The sequence below is a fragment of the Mytilus edulis genome, chromosome 3 (assembly GCF_963676685.1).
Source record: "Mytilus edulis chromosome 3, xbMytEdul2.2, whole genome shotgun sequence".
NCBI lineage: Eukaryota > Metazoa > Mollusca > Bivalvia > Mytilida > Mytilidae > Mytilus > Mytilus edulis.
The window spans coordinates 103647614-103670167 of NC_092346.1; the positions used below are offsets into that span (position 1 = coordinate 103647614).

Consider the following 22554-nt stretch of genomic DNA (forward strand, 5'->3'; position numbering starts at 1 on the left):
TCATTAAAGGGATTCATATTTTTTTTCCCAAAATTTTCAAATTTCGAATTCAATTTCACAGTATTGCGCAATAGAATTGTAAGATTTTTGACCACATTTATTTTGTGTCAGAAACTTATATTATCTCAAAAATTTGATTTCAATCCAAATTCAGACAGTATCAAGCTTGAGTATTGTGTCCAAATTGCCCCAACTGTTCGACATCTGCGGTCGTATCGGGCTTCGCTCAGTGAAGCATTTTATATAAGCAAGGTGGAAAAAATGAAAAAGACCTCGTTATGAAATCTGTAATTGTTTGTGTCAGAGTAAATGTGTATTTTTTACATAAAAAATATATAAAGTATTTTCAATCCCCTTCCCTTTCGTGAATGTGACCTATCGAATTAGACTATTTACCGGATTTGTTATCACATTAGCAACGCGACGGGTGCCAGATGTGGAGCAGGATCTGCTTACCCTCCCGGAGCACCTGAGATCACCCCTAGTTATTGGTGGGGTTCGTGTTGTTTATTCTTTAGTGTTCTATGTTGTGTCATGTGTACTATTGTTTGTCTGTTAGTCTTTTTCATTTTTAGCCATGACGTTGTCAGTTTATTTTAGATTTATGAGTTTGACTGTCCCTTTGGTATCTTTCGTCACTCTCTTTTCTAAAGTTTGCTTCAGACATTATCTCTTACCCATAGAAAAAACTTAACATTAACAAGCTCTGTCCAAATTTCATAAAATCTTAGTTTTAACAATGTTATTGGTGTCTGAAAAAAAATTAACTAAATGTTGACGCTGCTTCAACCAACGAAAGAATATAGGATCGCTATGTCTCACTATTGCAACATAAATAGTGCAGTATCGATATAAATTATCAGCATGACAAGATGTAAAAACAATTCAATGTCTAAACTTGCCAGTTTACTTCCTATTGGTGTTATTGTCCTTCAATGGCGATTTTAAACATTCATTTGCATGTTTGCGTATTATTTTGAATTGGATAAACTGAAATAGTTTGATATATAGGTGTATAAAAACTATAGGGGCAAATATCAAAGGACTATAAAAAACGTCTGCAGGGCTAAATCTTCAAACGACTTATAGCCTTATAATGAAGATTTTTAACTGTTTTTAAATTTTTTGCCTAGTATCTTGAAAACTTTAATCTAAAGATGTCAACTTTAAAAAGCAAAATTGTTTTTTTCATAAAAAGAAACATTTTAATACATGAGATGGTTTAATAATAATGAGTTAACTCTAGTAAAAAAATGATAGCACACATTAGTTTAGAAGTCTGTTTTTATAATTTTGGATTTCTTTGTATTATCCAATTGGTCATATAAAAATCAATGTTCTAGACAGTCTGAATGACAGTGGTGGTGGTTTTTATTTCAGTGAAAGATGAAGTGTTTAAAACATTAGTAAATAAGTACTTGGTTAAAATGTTTGTATGTATAACGTATTAATGAGTGTTTTATTTTTACGTATGTTTTTGCAAGCTTTCAAAAACGACCTGTTGGAATTACCTGCTTCATTCATTGAAAAAAAATCCTTACTTCCTGATTGTTAACCGAGAGTAAATCGATCAACACAGTTCAAAATTTTTTAAGAAGGAAAAATGAGCTTTATCGAATGAAATATCTAGTGAATTTATTTTACCTGCCAAACCAATTCATGGGGCCTTATATCTAGCATGTTTAATGCAACAAAACCATACGCCCAGTCCTATCAATCAAGCTTTTTATAGTAGATGGACACATAAAATTACCAGTGAAATTTCTCCTACTGATTTCGATTTAGTGACAAATATTCTGGAAGGAGCTAAGAAACGTCTATCAGTTTTGGTTAAGAAGAAAGAGCCCAGACATGCTTTCGCATATGCTTGATAAATTTTATTGTGAATATAATCTGTATAACCAGCGTTCAATTTGTGCCTGCTTGTTATTCTGTTTTTTTACGTGTGTCCGAATTGTTGAATCTTAACACCTGTGAGTATCTGATTTGGCTGTGCCTGTTATTTTTTGACGTAAGGTGCGTGGTGCGCTACCTGGTCCAGTGGACCAAATCTCCATGGTATGAACATCGAGCTGAACGAAACGTTTGTCAGAAGAAGTCAGATAAACAGACCATCCATCACGATGACTTTCCTTGTATGTCCGAGTGCCGTTAGCGTTGTTTTCAATCCACAAATCTTTCTGAACCTGAACAAATGCACCATCGTCATAGGAGACAAGTTTGAGCTCTGGACCTTTCACGCGATGGGCAGCCGTACCCGGTTTCAATTCTCGGTTGATGTACAAGATCTGTGTTGATTTCAAGTCCTCCCGACTCTCTTTCATGATATCACCTGGACCCGTCTTAGTAAAAATGCCGCCTCTCCAAAAGTCAAATAGAAGCTGACTACCATCGTCTGCTTCCAGTTTGATGATAGTACGATTACGGAAGACTTCTTGATAAGTTTGCTGTCCCAGTCTATCTATTCCCAGCCACAGTGTGTCAGATAATTGAACGTACCGGACATCTGTTGCGACGCTTCGGACACTCCATGAACTAGTCTCCGGGAGAATTGTCTGAAATAAAATGACGGACAATTTGACAAGAATCATTGCAGTGTTGTTGATGTGCTTATGCATACTCTTGCAATTTGTTTATCCCAGTGGCTATTATTTACAGCTAAATACAATTCTCCTTTAAATATTGAGCATCAACTGAAATGTTAGGGCTAAATTGAAAGAATTTCAAGATAAGCCTTTGTCCCACTACAATGATCCATTTGGTAGCCATAATGGAATTTTCGAATTTTCCTATATTAAAGGGCCATTGTATAGGAAGATGTGGAAATACCCCTTTAAAGCTACTGAATGGAGCAATAATTATTGTAGAGAAGCATGTTTCAAAATTACTTTCAATTTAGCTATAAATTTACGTAAGACACCCGAAAAATGCTAGAATCATCCCTAGTTAGTAAACACGTTGACTGTAACTTATATGAAAAGCGTGATTGATTTAGTATTAAATTGAAGTATTACCTCTATTTTTTCCGAGACATTTTTTACGCCTATTACGCCTATTTTGCCTATTCTTTGTGTCCCTGGTGACGTAAAAGGCGACGTAAGAGCGCTCAGAGCCCTGGCCAGTGGTCAGGGTGCTCTGTCCACAGAGCAACTGGGATGCGTGCCCCAGGTGGTTCAATCTCGTATACTGGGGTCGTCAGGCTATGATACGGAGAACATGATCGCAAACCATAGTGGTGCATCGTGTGTAAAAAAATGCCACGTTTCATGCACGTTAAAAAACACTACTGAAGTAGTCTTTAAGATATTCATAATGAGTAGAAGCCATGCGCTCTGCTTCAGTAGGCAAAATTTTCCCGTACCAACCCATTTCTCCCTTTTTCCAGTGGCAATCTTAACTTGTTGACTTTTTCTTTATTCCTTGTGTCCCATCCCAGTTTTCATTTCTTTGACTGATGTATTGTGCAACTTTTTCTCGCCGTTATATGACCTTAGTCGAAACGGCGTTAAAAAAACACCAATCAATCAATCAATCAATCAATCCTACTCTGTGTAGCACTCCGCGTAAGAAATAGACGTTCCCAACACTATCCCATGTTTGAAGATCTGGTTCTTGGTTCGAAGAGGTGAAATCACCTTGTAGCCCTTGTATAAAAATGAAGATGTGGTATGATCGCCAATGAGACAACTCTCCATAATAGACCAAAATGACACAGAAATTAACAGCTATAGGTCACGATACGGTCTTCAACAATAAGCAAATCCCATACCGCATGGTCAGCTATAAAACATGTTAGCGGGGTGTACATCGTTTCGGAGCTTGACTAATACCTTGTTTATAACACGCGTTTTATACGTTGCACCTTTTAGAAAATGATTTTCAATTGTGTTCTTGTCTCTGGCGGTAACCCGTTCCAGCGCTCGGTTTATACCCTGTTACTTGTTCGTTCCTTAATCGCTTTTAATACGCATGGTATACGTTGCACCTGTTAAAAAAAGGATTTAAATTGTTATCTTGTTTCTAGTGGTAGATTTCGTTTATTAGAGGTGAAATAACCCTATCAGCGCGTATGTGGCAGTTTCAGCGCTCGACTGATACCCTGTTACTTATTCGCGTATAATACGTGTGTTATACGTTGCACATTTAAAACATTGATTTTTAATTGTTTTCTTGTCACTGGTGGTAAACTTGAGTTCTAAGGGGTGATTTAACCCTATAAGCGCGTATGTACCTGTTTCAGCGCTCGACTGTTACCCTGTTACTTATTCATTTCTTTGTTTTTCAATTGTTTTCTTGTCTCTGGTGGTACCTATGTGTTTTTAGAGGGGGGGAACCTATTAGCGCCTATGTACCCGTTTCAGCGCTACACTGTTATCCTGTTACTTATTCGTTCCTTATTCGCTTATAAAACGTTTGTTATACGTTCCAATTTTAAAAAGAAATATTTTCGTGTCTCTGGTGGTTACTGCCGGTTCTTAGAGGTGAAATAACCCTAATAGAACAGCGCTCGACTGATACCCTGTTACTTATTCGTTCCTTATTCGCTTTTGATACGCGTGGTATACGTTGCACTTTAAAATAAATCGATTTTCAATTGTGTTCATGTCTCTGGTGGTAACAATGTGTTCTTAGAGATGAAATAACCAATAATATGTACACTGCTCGCAACTCCCTACATGTAATTTCTGTTGTGTATATATTCATGTATATCATCTAATTGTAACAAGACATGTTGTATCAACAGGTTCATATTATAAACAAATATTTACTCACCATATCTTTGATATTAATCCTTATTGGGAATCAAAATCATTAATCCATTTTTTGTATGAATGAACTACACATCCCTTTAACAAATCGCACGTGGTAAATGATCACTCGACCAGAAATTTAATGTAATCGAAATTAACATAACAAAAGACTTGATGTACGATAAAATTGAAACTGCTTAATAAATACAGGTAGCCTTTGTGAGAAATAAATGAAGATAAAAAACAAACTTTATTCAAAGAATTATATATGGTGAGATGTATAGATATATAGATCGATATTGATTGCAGGTACATGTACATTTGTACAAGGATAGATAATATTTATAAAGGTTGATGTTAATAATTTATAGTGGGAGTTTTTTTCTCATTTGCTTTTCCCCGACAAATGAGACTGTAAAAATTGGGGCCCCCTTAGTTGCTTCCCTGGGCAACTGAGGGTTGATGTAACAGGTGATTGTTAATAAAATATGTTTAATATTAAAAAAAAAAATAAAAAAAAAAAATAACCATATTAGCGCGTATGTACCCGTTCCAGTGCTTGGATTAATACCCTGTTACGTATTCGTTACTTATCCCTTTATACTACGTTTGTTATACGTTGCACCTTGAAATAAATCGATTATCGATTGCTTTCATGTCTCTGGCGGTAATTATGTGTTCTCTGAGGTGAAAAAAACCTATTAGCGCATATGTACCCGTTTCACCGCAACACTGATACCCTTTTACTTATTCCTTCCTTATTCGCTTATAAAACGTGTGTTATGCGGTGCACTTTAAAAAAGAAATATTTTTGTGTCTTTGGTGGTAACTGTCGATTCTAAGAGGTGAAATAACCCTAATAGAACATATGTACCCGTTTCAGCGCTCAACAGATACCCTGTTACTTATTCGTTCCTTGTTCGCTTTTAACACGCGGGGTATACGTTTTCGGTTAAGCAGAGTTGGTTTCAAAAGCGTATAAACTGTTCGATATCATATTCCAAAAATCTAAGCGACATCTTGCGAAACAAAATAAAGGGCTGCGCTTTAGCGCATGATACGCCCGTTGCTCTTTTAACTTGTCTTTTGTGCTTTAAATGAATTTATTTGATCAACTAGAAATATATATACAAATCAAAAGGGATGTTACATTAATATATTCACCAAAGTTTCATAAATCCCCCTTTTTTAAGTATAAAAATTCATTACTTAAGAAAATATAAAATCTAAAATTGATAAAAATGGAAAGGGAGCTTATGTCAATAGATATAAACAATTTATCAAAGTTGCATAAAATTTTGTGAAAGTGTTAGTTATTGTCCCAAAATTGGAAAATCACCCCTTTTTTAAGCATAATAATTCATAACACGGAAATGTAAAATCTGAAATTTATAAAAATTGAAAGGGAGCTTACATCAATAGATATAAACAATTCACCAAAGTTTCATCGACATTGGTGAAAGCCTTTTTGAGTTATTGTCCGAAGTGTTGAAAATCCCCCCTTTTTTTTTTATGAATAAAGACCCATAAATCCAAAACTTAAAATCTGAAATTTATAAAAATTGAAAGGGAGCTTACATCAATAGATATAAACAATTCACCAAAGTTTCATGGACATTGGTGAAAGCCTTTTTGAGTTATTGTCCGAAGTGTTGAAAATCCCCCCCTTTTTTTTTATGAATAAAGCCCCATAAATCCAAAACTTAAAATCTGAAATTTATAAAAATTGAAAGGGAGCTTACCGGCATCAATAGATATAAACAATTCACCAAAGTTTCATGGACATTGGTGAAAGCCTTTTTGAGCTATTGTCCGAAGTATTGAAAATCCCCCTTTTTTATGAATAAAGCCCCATAAATCCAAAACTTAAAATCTGAAATTTATAAAAATTGAAAGGGAGCTTACATCAATAGATATAAACAATTCACCAAAGTTTCATGGACATTGGTGAAAGCCTTTTTGAGTTATTGTCCGAAGTGTTGAAAATCCCCCCTTTTTTATGAATAAATCCCCATAAATCCAAAACTTAAAATCTGAACTTAAAAAAAAACGAAAGGAAACTTACGTCAATAGATATAAACAATTCACTTATGTTTCATGGAAATTGGTGAAAGTGTTTTTGAGTTATTGTCCGAAGTGTGGACGACGGACGGACAGACGGACGCTTTGAACCAAAACAATTGCTATATTTGTCTTATCAGAATCGAAATAATCCATGGGGGCTTGAATATATCTAAATTTTACCACGGGTTCTCCCTTTATGCCGATATTTTACCCCTCGCTATCGCTCAGGGTAAAATATTTGTCATAAAGGGCCAACCCGTGGTAAAATAACGATATATTCAAGCCCCCATGAATTATTTCTTAAATAATATCTTTACTTAGAGAGAGTAACTTATTTGGATTTCACCAATTTTCAATAAGGCTCTCTTAATACAATAATAATTACATTAATAATAAACAATGCATCAATAATAATGATAAATAAAGATTATATATAATTCAAAATACAATAAACAATTATGATATGGCATTACAGTACAGATATGATGATAATGCTAAAAGTACATAGATTTGTATATATGTTTAAATTCGGATACTGTATTTGACTTTTTGATTGAATTAGGAAGAGCATTCCACACTTTTGATCCAGTGTACGAGAAACTAGACTTATACAACTCTGTATTTGGTTTTGGAATAATAAAATTATCTGAGGATGAAAATCTCGTATTATATTTTTGGTTTGCAGAAGCTGATACAATAAGACTGGACATATATTCTGGAGCTAAGCCATGTTTTGCCCTATACATTAGTAATGATTTGTGATAAAGCATTCTTTGTGTGATTGGCACAATGTTACATTCGTGAAATAGTTCTCTTGAAAGTTTGGTGTAATCATGTTCGTCTAAAATTATTCTTGCGGCTCTTTTTTGCAGTTTTAGTAAACTATCTAATAAAAAGTTATTACAGTTTCCCCATATTGAACAACAATAATCTAAGTGAGGTAAAACGTAAGCGTTATAGTACATTTGTCTAGCTTTGTGATTTAAATATTTCTTTATCCTTTTTAGTAAAGCTAAAGAAGAGTTAACTTTTTTGATTATATAATCGATATGCGAAGACTAAGATAGAGATGCATCAATAAAAACACCTAGAACCTTTTCACATGTACTTTCTATAATTTGTTGTCCATTTAAAGCAAGATTAATGTTTTCATTTGATGTAACGGAAAGCTTTTGTTTATATCCAATGCATATAGCTTTCGTTTTAGATACATTTACAGCCATTTTATTGTCATCACACCAGCGGAAAATATTTTGTAAAACCGTATTAAGTTTTTGACTGATGCAACTTTTGTTTTGTCCAATGACTGATATGGTGCTATCATCAGCAAATAAATCGGTGTTATGATTAGGAATAGACAAAGGAAGATCATTAATAAAAATTAAAAACAACACCGGTCCTAATACGGATCCTTGAGGTACACCCGTTTTTTGTTTTTGTACGTCTGATAATGTATTTGAAATAGATACTTTCTGATATCTGTCAGCCAAATATGATGTAAACCAACGTAATAAAGTATAAGCAAATTTGTATTTGTTTAATTTCTGAATAAGCAGTTTATGATTGAGAAGTTCAAAGGCTTTTGCTAGATCTAGAAATACTGCTCCAACAAGATCGCCATCATCAATGGCTTTAAGCCACTTATCTATTCAAGCTGTTGACGCAGTTTGACAAGAATGGTTTGCACGAAAGCCTGACTGCATTCTATACAATAACTTGTATTTATTAAGATATTTTACTAAGTGTGTTTTCACATGTTTTTCAAGTATTTTAGAAATGAGGGGTAAAATTACAATTGGTCTGTAATTAAAAACATCCTGTTTTGAGCCTTTGTTCTTATAAACTGGTATGACTTTTGCCAGTTTAAATGCGGATGGAAAAATGCATTATTTGATACTTAAATCAAAAATATGACAAAGTGGTAGTGAAATAGCATGAGAAGTCATCTTTAAAAATTTTGCACTTATGGTATCAAGGCCTGTTGCTTTTGATTCATCTAGTGCTTTTAGTTGTAAACACACAAAATCATAACTCATAAGTCGTATAGAAAAATACACGTTATCTGGTACATGACCCGATATAAAATCAGCAAGTTTGTTAAAACAACCATTAGAATTGTTGATGTTTTGATCTATATTAAGATTATCTGTGATATTTGTAAAATAAGCATTAACCAGATGCTCCGCAGGGCGCAGCTATATACGACCGCAGAGGTTGAACCCTGAACAGTTGGGGCAAGTATGGACACAACATTTAAGCTGGATTCAGCTCTAAATTTGGATTGTGATTAAATAGTTGACACAGAATGAATGTGGTCTAATGAACTTAAAATATTTTGTTTGCCTTTGAGCAATTCACTATGCTGTTGAATATTAATCCTCTCAAAATAATGTTTGAAGAAATTTTCTTTTTATTTATGAAATCTGAAATAAGAAAAATTTAACCCCCCCCCCCCCATTTTTTTTTCACATCCCCCTTTCCCTTTTTCCAAAACTGATCTCAATTCAAATTCCTAATGGAGTTTGCAACAATAACTACTCATTTAAATACATCATAAAATATTAAAATGTAAAATAAAGCAGGGTTGGCAAAGTATTACCCGCCCGGGTTTTACTTGGCGGGAAAACCCGGGTTTTCCCGGGCTGGGCAATACTCCCAGAAACGGGTAATACTGGGCAATACTGGGCAATATGAATTTTTAAGCTTATTTCAACACAAAATAATAAAGACTTGTTGTAGTTTCATAGTATTATAGCTAAATATATATATTTTATACAGATAAAAATTAATATTTTTATATATAGTATAGTAACCATTGAGAGTCATTTCTAGCAGATTAAAAATTCAATATCATTCCTTCTCCACTTAAATTCTATGTAGGCAAAATGCAAGATTTGCCCAATGCCTTGTTAATTTTGAAGCTTTGTTTCAATAATCTAAACATTTTATTGCAGTGTTTATGAGGATTGTAAATTAAATTGCTATATATGCAACTATGATTGCTAAACAAACACCCTAGAGGGTCTTGTCATTAACTCTTATAGAAATGAAAAGGCTGGTTATTGTTATATAAACATATCTGTGTTCTAATCTGAATAATTACTTATTAATGAGTTTTGTACATTTGTACTTTCTTACATGTAATTGTTAAATACTTTATACTAGCTATATTTAGTTGAAGAAAAAAAAATCTCAGAGTTGTTAGAATAATTCTTTCTCAAATGTATACATTTGTACATGCATGTATCATAAGACATAAAAATAGGTTTATATATATCTTAAATGTTTTGTATTTGTGTTTGATTACTGAATCCTTTTTAAAATTTTGTCCAGTATCTTATATTACCCAGTATTGCCCAGTATTACCCAGTAAAACCCAGTAAAACCCGGGTTTTCCCAGTATTTCCCACTGGGCTGGGCAATACTCATAAAACCCGGGTTTTTGCCAACCCTGAAATAAAGTGCTTGTTATCACTGAATGGTAAAGATTGTTTTAATTTATCAGTTGGTAGTAAAAGTGAATATACATTGTATATTGTATAAAACAATGATTTAAGTTGATTCAACTACTATTCTGGACAAAGAAAGATAACTCCAATTGAAAATTTCTTGCTATTGCACAATATTGTGCAATTAGATATTTCTTGCTATTGCACAATATTGTGCAATTAGATATTTCTTGCTATTGCGCAATACTGTGTAATTGAAAATATTTGCTATTGCACAATACTGTGCAATTGAAGATTTCTTGCTATTGCGCAATACTGTGCAATTGAAAATTGCTTGCTATTGCACAATACTGTGCAATTGAAGATTTCTTGCTATTGCTGAATACTGTGCAATTAAAAATTTCTTGCTATTGCACAATACTTAATATAATAATTTTGGATCTTGATTTGAACCAACTTGAAAACTGGGCCCATAATCAAAAATCTAAGTATATGTTTAGATTCAGCATATCAAAAAAGCCCAAGAATTCAATTTTGGTTAAAATCAAACTTAGTTTAATTTTGGACCCTATGGACTTTAATGTAGACCAATTTGAAAACGAGACCAAAAATTAAGAATCTACATACACAGTTAGATTTGGCATATCAAAGAACCCAATTATTCAATTTTTGATGAAATCAAACAAAGTTTAATTTTGGACCCCGATTTGGACCAACTTGAAAACTGGGCCAATAATCAAAAATCTAAGTACATTTTTAGATTCAGCATATCAAAGAACCCCAATTATTCATTTTTTGATGAAATCAAACAAAGTTCAATTTTGGACCCTTTGGGCCCCTTATTCCTAAACTGTTGGGACCAAACCTCCCAAAATCAAACCCAACCTTCCTTTTATGGTCATAAACCTTGTGTTTAAATTTCATAGATTTCTATTTACTAATACTAAAGTTATGGTGCGAAAACCAAAAATAATGCTTATTTGGGCCCCTTTTTGGCCCCTTATTCCTAAACTGTTGGGACCAAAACTCCCAAAATCAATCCCAACCTTCCTTTTGTGTTCATAAACTTTCTGTTTAAATTTCATTGATTTCTATCAACTTATTCTAAAGTTATAGTGCGAAAACCAAGAAAATGCTTATTTGGGCCCTTTTTGGCCCCTTATTCCTAAACTGTTGGGACCAAAACTCCCAAAATCAATCCCAACCTTCCCTTTGTGATCATAAACCTTGTGTTAAAATTTCATCGATTTCTATTCACTTTTACTAAAGTTAGAGTGCGAAAACTAAAAGTATTCGGACGACGACGACGCAAGACGACGACGACGACGCAGACGACGACGCCAACGTGATAGCAATATACGACGAAAAATTAAAATGTTTGCGATCGTATAAAAACATCAGCGATGCTTTTTGGTTCTAAAATTTCCTTTTTGTTACAATCACTTATGATTTTTATACTGGTATGATTGTCGGTACCGCTGACAGTATGTAGGTGCTTCTATAATTTACTGCTGTTGCCCTTTTTTTTTGTTCTATGATATTGGTATAATAATTTTGGTTAGAGTTTTCAATGAGATATTTGACTTTATTTCTCCAGAGCCTTTAACTAAACTTATCTTTTTTTCTTATGATAAAAATCACGTTTTCTCATACTATCTAGAATTTCATCATTCATCCACTCATTTTGATAGAAACGTTTTACTCTCTTTTTAATGAGTGGAGCATGATGATTTAATACTTTGGTAAAAATATTCAAAAAAGACAACAGTGCTTCTTCGGGGTCATCGATTTCTAATACACAATTAAATGAACACTGTGATATGTGATTGACATAATCATTTTCATTAAAATGTTTAGTAGATCTGAACGTATTATATTCATGAATTTTATTTTTCTATTTTAACCCTCTTTTGTGAGAAATGCATACTGAATAATGGTCACTGATAGAATACTTCGGAACAGATATACAATGAATATTATCTAGTTCATTGCTATAAATATGGGGCCGTGTCAACGAAGCTGTCCTAGGACTAAGACATGTCTTAGGATAGTCTTAGGACACGTCTTAGTCCTAAGTCGGGTTAACGAAAGTCTCCTAAAATAAGATATGTCTTAAATATGGTCCTAAAGTTAGGATATACAATTAGGTGTCTTAGGATAGTCCTAAAGGTTATATCGTCCTAAAACGTAATAAAAACAACAAATATGGCATAAACTCAATACTAAAAATACTAATACAATATAAAACTATCATTAGATAAAATTAATAAAAAAAAAAATTTTTTTTTAATGTTTGTTAAAGATTTAATTGTATTATATTAGATTATTTCGTGCTGCCTTTTTTGAAGCCTAAACAATACTATCATCATAAGCAACATATTTTAAATAATTCAAATAAGGGAAAAAGTTTACTTTTTTTTTTACCTAATCCTGATTCGATACATGTAATGAAATCGAGTGGACAAAACTAGTTTATGTACTAAAATTGCAGCACAAATATCACAAAGTTTTGTGACCATTTACTTTTGTTTTCGTATTAAATTCATTTATATCTTTTATCATATCTAATAACGTATTCCGTGAAAACTTTTAACTTTTATTTTGCGTTTATCGTTTTCTATATAAGAGTCATCCTCCCGCTCTTTACATATAGGTTCGAAAATACAATTCAATCTATGTCATACAAATCTCTACACATATTTTCAATTAAATAAATGTGTTAGGATGGTCCTAGGACAATCGTAGTTAGGACTGTCCTAAGACAGCTTTGTTTTACATCCTAAGACATGTCTCAGACACGTCCTAAGACCATCCTAAATAATGTCCTAAGACCTATCTTAGGACATGTTCTAGGATACTTTCATTGACACGGCCCCTGGTCTACCAAAGAGGAAGATGTTTGTGTGACTCGAGTAGGAACTGAGACTATTTGAGACAAGTTAAAAAAAAATTCAAATGTGACCATTTATAAAACCAAAAATAATTTCGATCCACATTGATTCTGTATCATCATTTTCTAAATCATATTGTGGTTAACATGTTAGAAATATAAATTAAAAACCCACCACCAGATTTTCCAATTCTGTCTTTTCTGTTTGTATCATAACCCTTAATATCTATTTCTTTATTTTGGACAGAATCTGACAAAAATGTTTCACTTAAACACAGCACATCTGTGTTAGATTTTGATAGCAAATATTTAATTTCAGAAAACTTTGGCAATGTATGATTTATGTTTAAGTGGCATATATTAAGTGACTTGTGTGGAAATATCAAAGGGTTTGTAAATATCAGTATAAACGTACCAAAACGATAAAAAATACCTTGCAAAATTAAGGACATATAGTTGGGAGACTTTTGAAAAGGGACCCATGCTTTAATAGTATAAGCAAAAAATCCCGAAACACTGTTAGTTATTATTTTAATTATAGGCAACAAACTTTCATATAAATGAAATATTAAAAAAACAGGTGTAAAGTCTTGAGATTTCTTACGTATATAAAAAAGAAGATGTATATTGGTCGAAGGAACCGCATTTCATTACAATTCTGATCAATTGTGATATACAAACTAGTTTAAGAACGCAGTTTTAATTGGTTAAAACAAAAAGACAAACGAGTGTTTATTAACGCGTATATAATGATTTCATACGAGTATATTAACGCGTATATAATAATTGCATACGCGTATATTAACGCGTATATTTATGCAAGTAACGCGTATATTAACGCGTATATGATAAATAAATTGGATTAAAGTATAAACTTGTTTATTTTAACAATATACGCGTATAAAACCACAATATACGCGTAAATGTAGGTAATATACGCGTATATATACACGTATAAAATCATATACGCGTATATAATCACGCAAATGACATGAACGGCCACTCATAAGAAAGAGTCGTAATGAAAAGTAGGAGACAACAATTTTTGGACAACCACTAAAATTTGAAAGTGTTTAAAATATGTTTAAAGGGGTCAAAATAAGTTTTATGGCGGAAACCCTGGAAAGGGACCGCGGTACAGATTTGAACTCAATGCATTTTTAACTAAAATCGGTATCGTGATTCCTATATCCGACAAGGGCATGGGGGAATGGTAGCCTTAATCGTTGCCACGGTTCCATTGTCATATAAAACAACAGGCAATGAGAGCCTGATATTGCTCACCTGTAATTACAGTTTCAGACATTTTACTTATTTGTAAATCTTACTCAACTGAACATTTTTGCCATTTACACTAAGTCTTGCTCTTAAAACTGTAAAATTTTCTATAAATTAAGTATTCGGGACAGTTGCCCAACAACTGGTTGTCCTATTGGTCTGGCAATTTCAAAGCCGATTGATCTTGACCTATTCATCACTGTAACTCTCTGTCACTTTTGCCCTAACTGCTTAAGTTTTTGAGATATAAGCCAAAAACTGCATTTGACCCCTATGTTCCATTTTAGTAACGGCGGCCATGTTTGTTGATGGATCAAAACTTGGGATATAGTTTGTTAACTAGATACCCTAAGGTACATTCAGTTAAAGTTTGGAAGTATTTGGCCCAGCAGTTTCAGAGGAGAAGATTTTTGAAAAAATAATATACCCACACAAAAAAAATGTTTCAAGGGCAATAACTCCTTAAAGGATCAATTGACAAATGTGATCATTTGACTTATTTGTAGATCTTACTTAGCTAAACATTTTGCCGTTTACACGGTCTCTCTATCTATTATAATAAAAGATAATAACCAAAAACTGTAAAATTTCCTAAAAATAAACTACATGTATTTCTGACAGTAACCCAACAATGGGTTGTCCAATTGGTCTAAGAAAATTCATCGCTGATAGATCTTGACCTATTCGTCACTTTAACTCCCTGTCACTTTTGCTATAACTGCTTTAGTTATTGCGATAGAAGCCTAAAACTGCATTTGACCCCTATGGTGTTTTTTTGCAATGGCGACCAGGTTTGTTGATGGATCAAACTTTATAAAATAGATACCCTAAGGAACATTCAGTAAAAGTTTGAAAGTATTTGGCTTAGCAGTTTCAGAGGAGAAGATCTTGAAATAGTTTATGTCGACCAAAGAACGACTTTGGACCAGGTGAGCTTAAAAGGAGAATCCGAAATTTCAAATTTATAGGCTTACGCCTATATAAATCAATGGTTTTGCTAAAACGTTGAAATCATAGAAATATTTTATAGTAGCAAAGTCCATTTTCCTACAATCTTAAGGGGGAGGGTGTAGCAATATAGTTAGGCGAAACAGAAATAAACCAGTCAATCAGGATATAAGCATTGACATAAACACCCACAGACACCACAATTAGGCCTAATGCGAAATAAGCCGATGCGCAGTAGCTGAATCAGATTCGAATATTAGAACCGTATTCTTTAGTGTGGATTCAAATCGGTTTAAGGGGGCTCTTTAATTACGGTGGCACCGTAAGTCCTTTCCCATCCAGCTATGCAATGCCCCTTTTTAATACCATGTTATTAATATCTTTCAGATATTCTGCTGCCAAACCACTTTATAACTGAAACATCTTTTACCCAATTTAAGAGTCTTAATAAACCCATGGAATGGCAACTCATGCCATTGCAATGCATGTGCTTAGTTTTATTTATTTTATGTTACAGCTTGAAATATAATAGTGCTGCTTTTTGTGAATGTTTGCTTAGCTTTTTATAATTTGTGAATGCTGTGCTTTAGTTTTTATGTTTGCTTTTAGTGCTTATTCTTATGCATGTATAGAATATAGTATTTAAATAGTGCATCCTAAATGTGCATGAAATGTATGTTCTATGTCTTTTATATTTTAATATTTGTATTGTGTATGATTATTTATGTAAATGTATGCATTTGTCGGTTATAAAAGCTCAGAGAGCTTATGTTAATTTGTTATGTAACATGCCGACTATAAATAAAGCTTTGAATTGAATTGAATTGAATCCTGTTGTACTAAATTATCATCCTGTTGTTCTAAATGACCAACTATGGATTCAGAGCCCCTTTAATAAATTTTACAACCATAGGCGATACGTAGAACGGTTTGGAATGTTGTACATGTTGTATAACTTTGGTCCTCCCTAGTTGTGTTAAAATTATAAAACGGTTGTATGCTTACCAAGCCTCCACATACCCCGATACAGCACATCTGTTGAAGAATCTTAATAAATCATGCGTTTTTGTATACGTTTAATCGTCGTGATAGCTAATGCATATCATATAACGTCACAGAGTAAAGCGGTATGGTAACAACGTTACCATAACGTAATGTTTGTACTTCGCGTATTTTCCGACATTCTGGGGGCCGACAAAAGTGCAATATGTAACGAAAATTAAAAAATGTAAATTTACAATATATGTATGTTACTGGTTCCTGGTTGTTGAGTTTCACGTGTTTCCTTCACAGGCACTTGTCTCAGAAATTTTTTTCCCTATATACCTTAATATGGGGACGAAGTCCCCTATTACAGTAGAAAATTCAATAAAAAAAAAAAAAAAAAAAAAAATCGGGAAAATTTCCCGAATTTTTCATTGTACTAATGAACTCAAAATCGTTCAATTTTTTTTTTTGTCGCGTTTTTGAATTTCCGGATCGGCGCAGAAATCTACTTCCATTTCCGGTCTTGCTTACATGAGACTTTGAATAAAATGTATATTTATCAGTCTAAGAAAGGAACTAATACTAATTCATTTAAAAAAAAAAATGTTTGTTATTAAAAAAACGTTACCTGATGACAGCGTTTCTTTGTTTACATTGAATATGACGTCATAACTTAAATAACGTCACAACTAAAATCCCTAACAACAGAACCAAAATCGGAAACGTTACGGTATTTCCGTTTCTCTTTTTAACATTGTTGATTAAAAAAAAAATCATAGACTTCGTCCCCATTCACAGGTAATTCCTGCCTCATATTATGGGGACGGAGTCCCCAATAACAGTAGAAAATTCAATAAAAAAAAAATACGGGAAAATTTCCCGAATTTTTTATTGTATACTAATGAACTCAAAATCGTTCAATTTTTTTTTGTCGTGTTTTGAAATCCCGGACCGGCGCAGAAATGTACAATGTACTTCCTTTTTCCGGTCTCGTTTGTATGAAACTTTGAGTAAAATATATATTTATCAGTCTAGTATAAAATAGGAAGGAACGCGCAATACCAATTTCATTTTTAATAATTCCTTGATATGAAAAAACGTTACCTGATGATAACGTTTCTTTGTTTACATTGCATATGACGTCTTAATTTAAATAACGTCACAACTAAAATCCCTAAGGCAGCAACCATTTGATTTTCTGGGGGGGGGGGGGGGGGGGGGGGCTATGGTTTTTTTTTCTGGACAAATTTTTTTTTTCGCCTGCGGCGAAAAACAATCTATTTTTTTCGCAACAAGTTGAAAACAATTTTTTTCTTTCAATTTTAGCATTACATATAGTGGCAGCTGAGGGTGAAACAAACAATTTTTTTTTCTCAGAATCAAAAATAAATTATTTTTTTCTCCAAAAACTGGAAACAAACTTTTTTTTCCAAAAAAAACCATAGCCCCCCCAGAAAATCAAATGGTTGCTGCCTAACAACAGAACCAAAATCGGAAACGTTACTGTATTTCCGTTTCTTTTTTTTAACAAATACTTAAGTTACAAAAATAATTCATACAGACTTCGTCCCCATTTACAGGTAAATGCCTGCCTCATATTATAACAAGGTTATATTAAGGTATATAGGAAATTTTTTTTCTGAGACAAGTGCCTGTGGTTTCCTTTGGGTGAATATTGTCACATATCTCTAAGGGATATAATTTGACGATCGGTCGAGAAAAGCATCCGGATTTTGTTCTCACTTCGGCTGCTCTTGTAAGTCCATCGTTTCCAGTTATTAAAGAATCAACGACTCCGATTGTCCATTTGTTTCTTGGATACTTGTCTTCATGGATTTGAACAACATCTCCCACTTGAATTGTCTGGTCGTTATATCCTGTTCGGGTGTGGTATTCACGTAGCGACGTTAGATATTCTGATTTCCATCGCGACCAAAATTGGTCAATTACGAAATTTTGTAGTTCAGCACGTTTAGAAATGTCGCTTCTGTCTGTGAAACTTGTATTTTCGTCGATGTCTTGTCGTGGATACGGTGTAGTTGTAATCCTTCTCCCATAAAGCAGGTGCGATGGTGTCAAAGGTTCCTGATCCTCGATGTCGGTGGACACATACGTTAAAGGCCGATCGTTTAACACGGCTTCAATTTCGGTGACTATTGTTTGTAAATCCTCCAATGTAATGTACGATCTTCCAAGAACTTTTCGTAAGCACATTTTTGTTAGTCCTATTAAGCGCTCCCACCAACCACCATACCAGGGAGCTCGTTTTATTATGAATTTCCAACTCGTCCCACAGACGGATAACGCATCATTTAAGGTTTCAGATTTGGTTAGTCTCTCTAAAGTCTCGGATGCGGCCATGTATGTTGACGCATTGTCAGATATCATCACTCTCGGCAAAGACTTGCGGCTCGTAAATCTTCTGAACGCTTGTAAAAATACCTTTCTTTAAGATCTGTGACGACCTCTAAATGCACTGCGCGCGTTGACGCACATGTAAATAAGCATATGAATACTTTGCTTCCTTGTCCGTTATTGTCTTTAACATATAACGCTCCAGAAAATCAACACCTGTGACGGTAAACGGTGGTGCTTCCATTAATCTTGTCTTTGGTAGAGGTGGGGGATCTGGCGCACTGTACGGTTTTCCGGTTACTTTACGGCAAGTAACGCATTTCGAAGAACTTTTTTCACTTGTTGACGTATTTTAGGTATCCAATAATTTTGGCGAATCTCGGTGACTGTGGCTAATACTCCTGAATGTTTTAAATTCTTATGAACTTCCGATATAAGCAATTCAGTAAAATGATAATTATTTGGTAATAAACACGGAAATCTTGAATTTTTACTAATTGGAGCATTATGAATTCTCCTGCGACAACGAATGATTTCTTTCTCATCTATATATAGTCGTAATTGTCGAATTAAGGTATTGAGTGTGTTCGATTGCGACTTCAAAGTCCTGATTTCTTTATCAAATGAAATCCTCAGAGCACTTATTATCCATTTTTCTGTTGCATCTTGTAGTTCCTCGCATGTGATGAATTTGCTTTGTATTCTATGTATTTCCGACAACATCAAAGCAAAAAGCACCATATCCATCTTGGTTAATTCCACGTTCGACTGTGAACAAATAAATGACCTCTATACCCGGACTGAGACTATAATATAGGGTTATTGCATGAATATTGGGGAATATTGTCCCGAGTAGAATTTTATATTGCACGAGCTTGCGAGTGCAATATATATTCTACGAGGGACAATATTCCCTAATATTCATGCAATAACCCTTTTATTGTATAGCAATATAATATTTTAAAGTAAAAATTTGTTTAAACTAAGATTTAAACGTTGATGACGTCATGAATTTTTAAGATTTATTGCACTAGTGCAATATTAGAATTTATTGCACGCTAACTTTTGGTTACGTTCTATTGGAAATATTATATTGCTATACAATAAATACCTATATCCTGTAGAATAATAATTTTTATTGTCATATACACATATCAAGTTTGTGTCAAAAACAAAACAAACTCGGGACATAGGAAAGAAATATAGCAAAAAAAGAACAATTCTCATTTAAATGAATGCATGAAAAAAAAAGATTTATTTTTGTAAATACTTAATTAAAATAGAAAACCAAGTCCGACCTTTCAACTTTATTCTTATCCAACCTTGAATGGTAATAAGTAGTTGTTTACTCAGTGCAGCTTAGGCAACAAGAGCCGGAATAACAATGTCAGTAATGCACACGGAAGTAATGCTCAACCCGGAAGCAACTCGGTGTACTACAAGAGCCGGAAGACAAGTGTGCTAAAAGAGCCGGAAGAGCATTACTTCAAATTGATGTGGATGAAGATAGCAAAACTGCTAGACAAATTTAATAGCCCATTCAAATATTAATGTACATGTACTGTACATTGAAACAAATGAAAACTACAGAATTTTGGGGAATTAATAAATTATGTATTCCCATTACCAGATTAATTAATTAATACGGCCATAAGTCAGATTGAATACATGAAATGTATGCAGTCTGAGTGCCCCAAAATTAAGTAAAAGTTATAGCAACCAAAAAAAATTAAATCAAAACAATACATAGTATGTAATCTTATCATTGTTATCACACACAGGCACTTGTCTCAGAAAAAAAATAATTCCTATATACCTTAATATAACACAAGGTACTTAACTAAATTTTTTGAAAAATGACACCCAGTCCCGAATTCCCGTTATTTTTCGATTTCAAACCTACTAAACTTAATATGCCGTAAATCTAAATTGATTTATCTACACAATGGTATATGACACGACTATCATTGTTGTCGGGATCATTAGTAGCAGGTCTCAGAAGTCGGACAACGGGATTTTTTTTGCATTCGTCTCAAACTTTGGCAACACTTACGAGTTTGTGGCATAATTTTCTCAGTTAGCGTATTTCTTTTCGAAGCATGTGCACGCCTTTGTGCACTTCTCAGTACTTTACGCGCCTTGTTCATTCCTTTACACTTACTTGTCCCACAGGGTTCTGTTTTGGGACCGCTGTTATTTATTATCTATATTAATGATATTGCTGAACACTTGATTTCTTTATGTAGATTATTTGCAGATGATACATCTCTGGGCTACTCTAGTCGTGACACGACACAAATACAATCAGTGATCAGTCACGACCTGAGTGAGCTCAGCGATTGGTCTAAGAAATGGCTGATGTCCTTTAACCCAGCAAACACAGAAATAATGTTGTTTTCATACATTGAAACTCCAGAAATGAATTTCACTTTCAATGGTAAGAGGATTGAAGTTACAGACTTCCACAAACACTTGGGTGTTACTTTTAGTAAAGATGCTAAATGGAACACCCATGTGGAAAATATCATAAAAAATGTATCTAAACATTTAAATGTACTTAGAAAATTAAAGTACAGGATAAGTAGGAGAAACTTAGAAAAGCTTTACTTGACTTTTATTAGACCGCTTCTCGAATATGCATGTGAAGTTTGGGATAATATGGGTGTGGGTTATTGTAAAAAATTAGAACAGCTGCAGCTTGAGGCAGCCAGAATTGTAACAGGTCTTCCTATTTTTACAAGTAATAGAATTATTTATGATGAGATTGGTTGGGAAACTCTAGCTGAACGAAGAGAAAGAAGGAAGTTACAATTATTTTATAATATTCAACATAATAATGCACCAGCCTATCTTTGCAATTCAATTCCACCAACAATCCAAAGTACAGCTGTTTATCCATTACGTAATGGGAATGATATAATATACCCTTTTTGTAGACTTTCATTAACCCAAGAGTCCTTCATACCTTCAACAATACGACTGTGGAATAACCTTAATGTGGTGACACGCAACATTGACTCTTTAGGTAAATTTAAAACCGAACTAAAAAATCTTAAATTGAATTCAAAAGCCCAAGTACCAAAACATTATGACTTTGGCAATCGTAAACTCAATATTATATTGACACAACTTAGGTGCTCAGCTTCTTTTTTGAACTATGATCTTAACAGAGTCAACATTATTTCAGATCCGTCTTGTAGTTGTGGTGCTGAGTTCGAAGATTCACGTCACTTCTTTTTTTATTGTCCTAATTATTCGAATATAAGAACCAAATTATTTAATAATCTACATTGGTTACCAGATAACTCTCTTCTAAATTTGAACACCTTAACCTCCGGCGATAAGTCTTTAAGTAATGTTGAAAATGAAAGAATTGTAAAGAATGTATATGAATTTATTAAAGAGTCTAAGAGGTTTCTAATTGTGTAATGTAGAACATAATAAAGTGCAAATACATGCATATAGTGTATTACCACTCACATCATCACACACCATCTTTTCAGAGTTAAAATATTTTATATATATATATACATAATGTATTGTTTGTATGCATGCTTTGTAAATATTCTACTGTTATAAATTGTTATGGGAGAAGACTTTATAAGTTTGATTAACTTGTGTCTCATCCCTTTTGCACATTTACGCAAATAAAATATGTTTAAACTAAACTACACTTGCTATCATCTAGCCTATCATTTTGCCATTCAAAGAAAGCCAACTTTGACAGTTTTGATGCATTGCTTATTTCTGTATTCCAAATCCCTCTTCCAACTGTCTTTACAGTGATTGCTTCTCTGTTGTTGGGTATGGATTTTCCCCCCGCACTATGGAG

General features: G+C 33.5%; 1 long non-coding RNA gene across 1 annotated transcript; it reads right to left on the minus strand.

Annotated features, from left to right (window-relative positions):
• Positions 1 to 1855: 1855 nt before the first annotated feature.
• Positions 1856 to 16496, minus strand: LOC139518069 (uncharacterized). The gene is made up of 2 exons (XR_011663284.1): positions 16386 to 16496; positions 1856 to 2555 (listed from the first exon to the last, which is right to left on the minus strand). It is a non-coding gene; the product is annotated as an uncharacterized lncRNA (long non-coding RNA).
• Positions 16497 to 22554: the final 6058 nt, after the last annotated feature.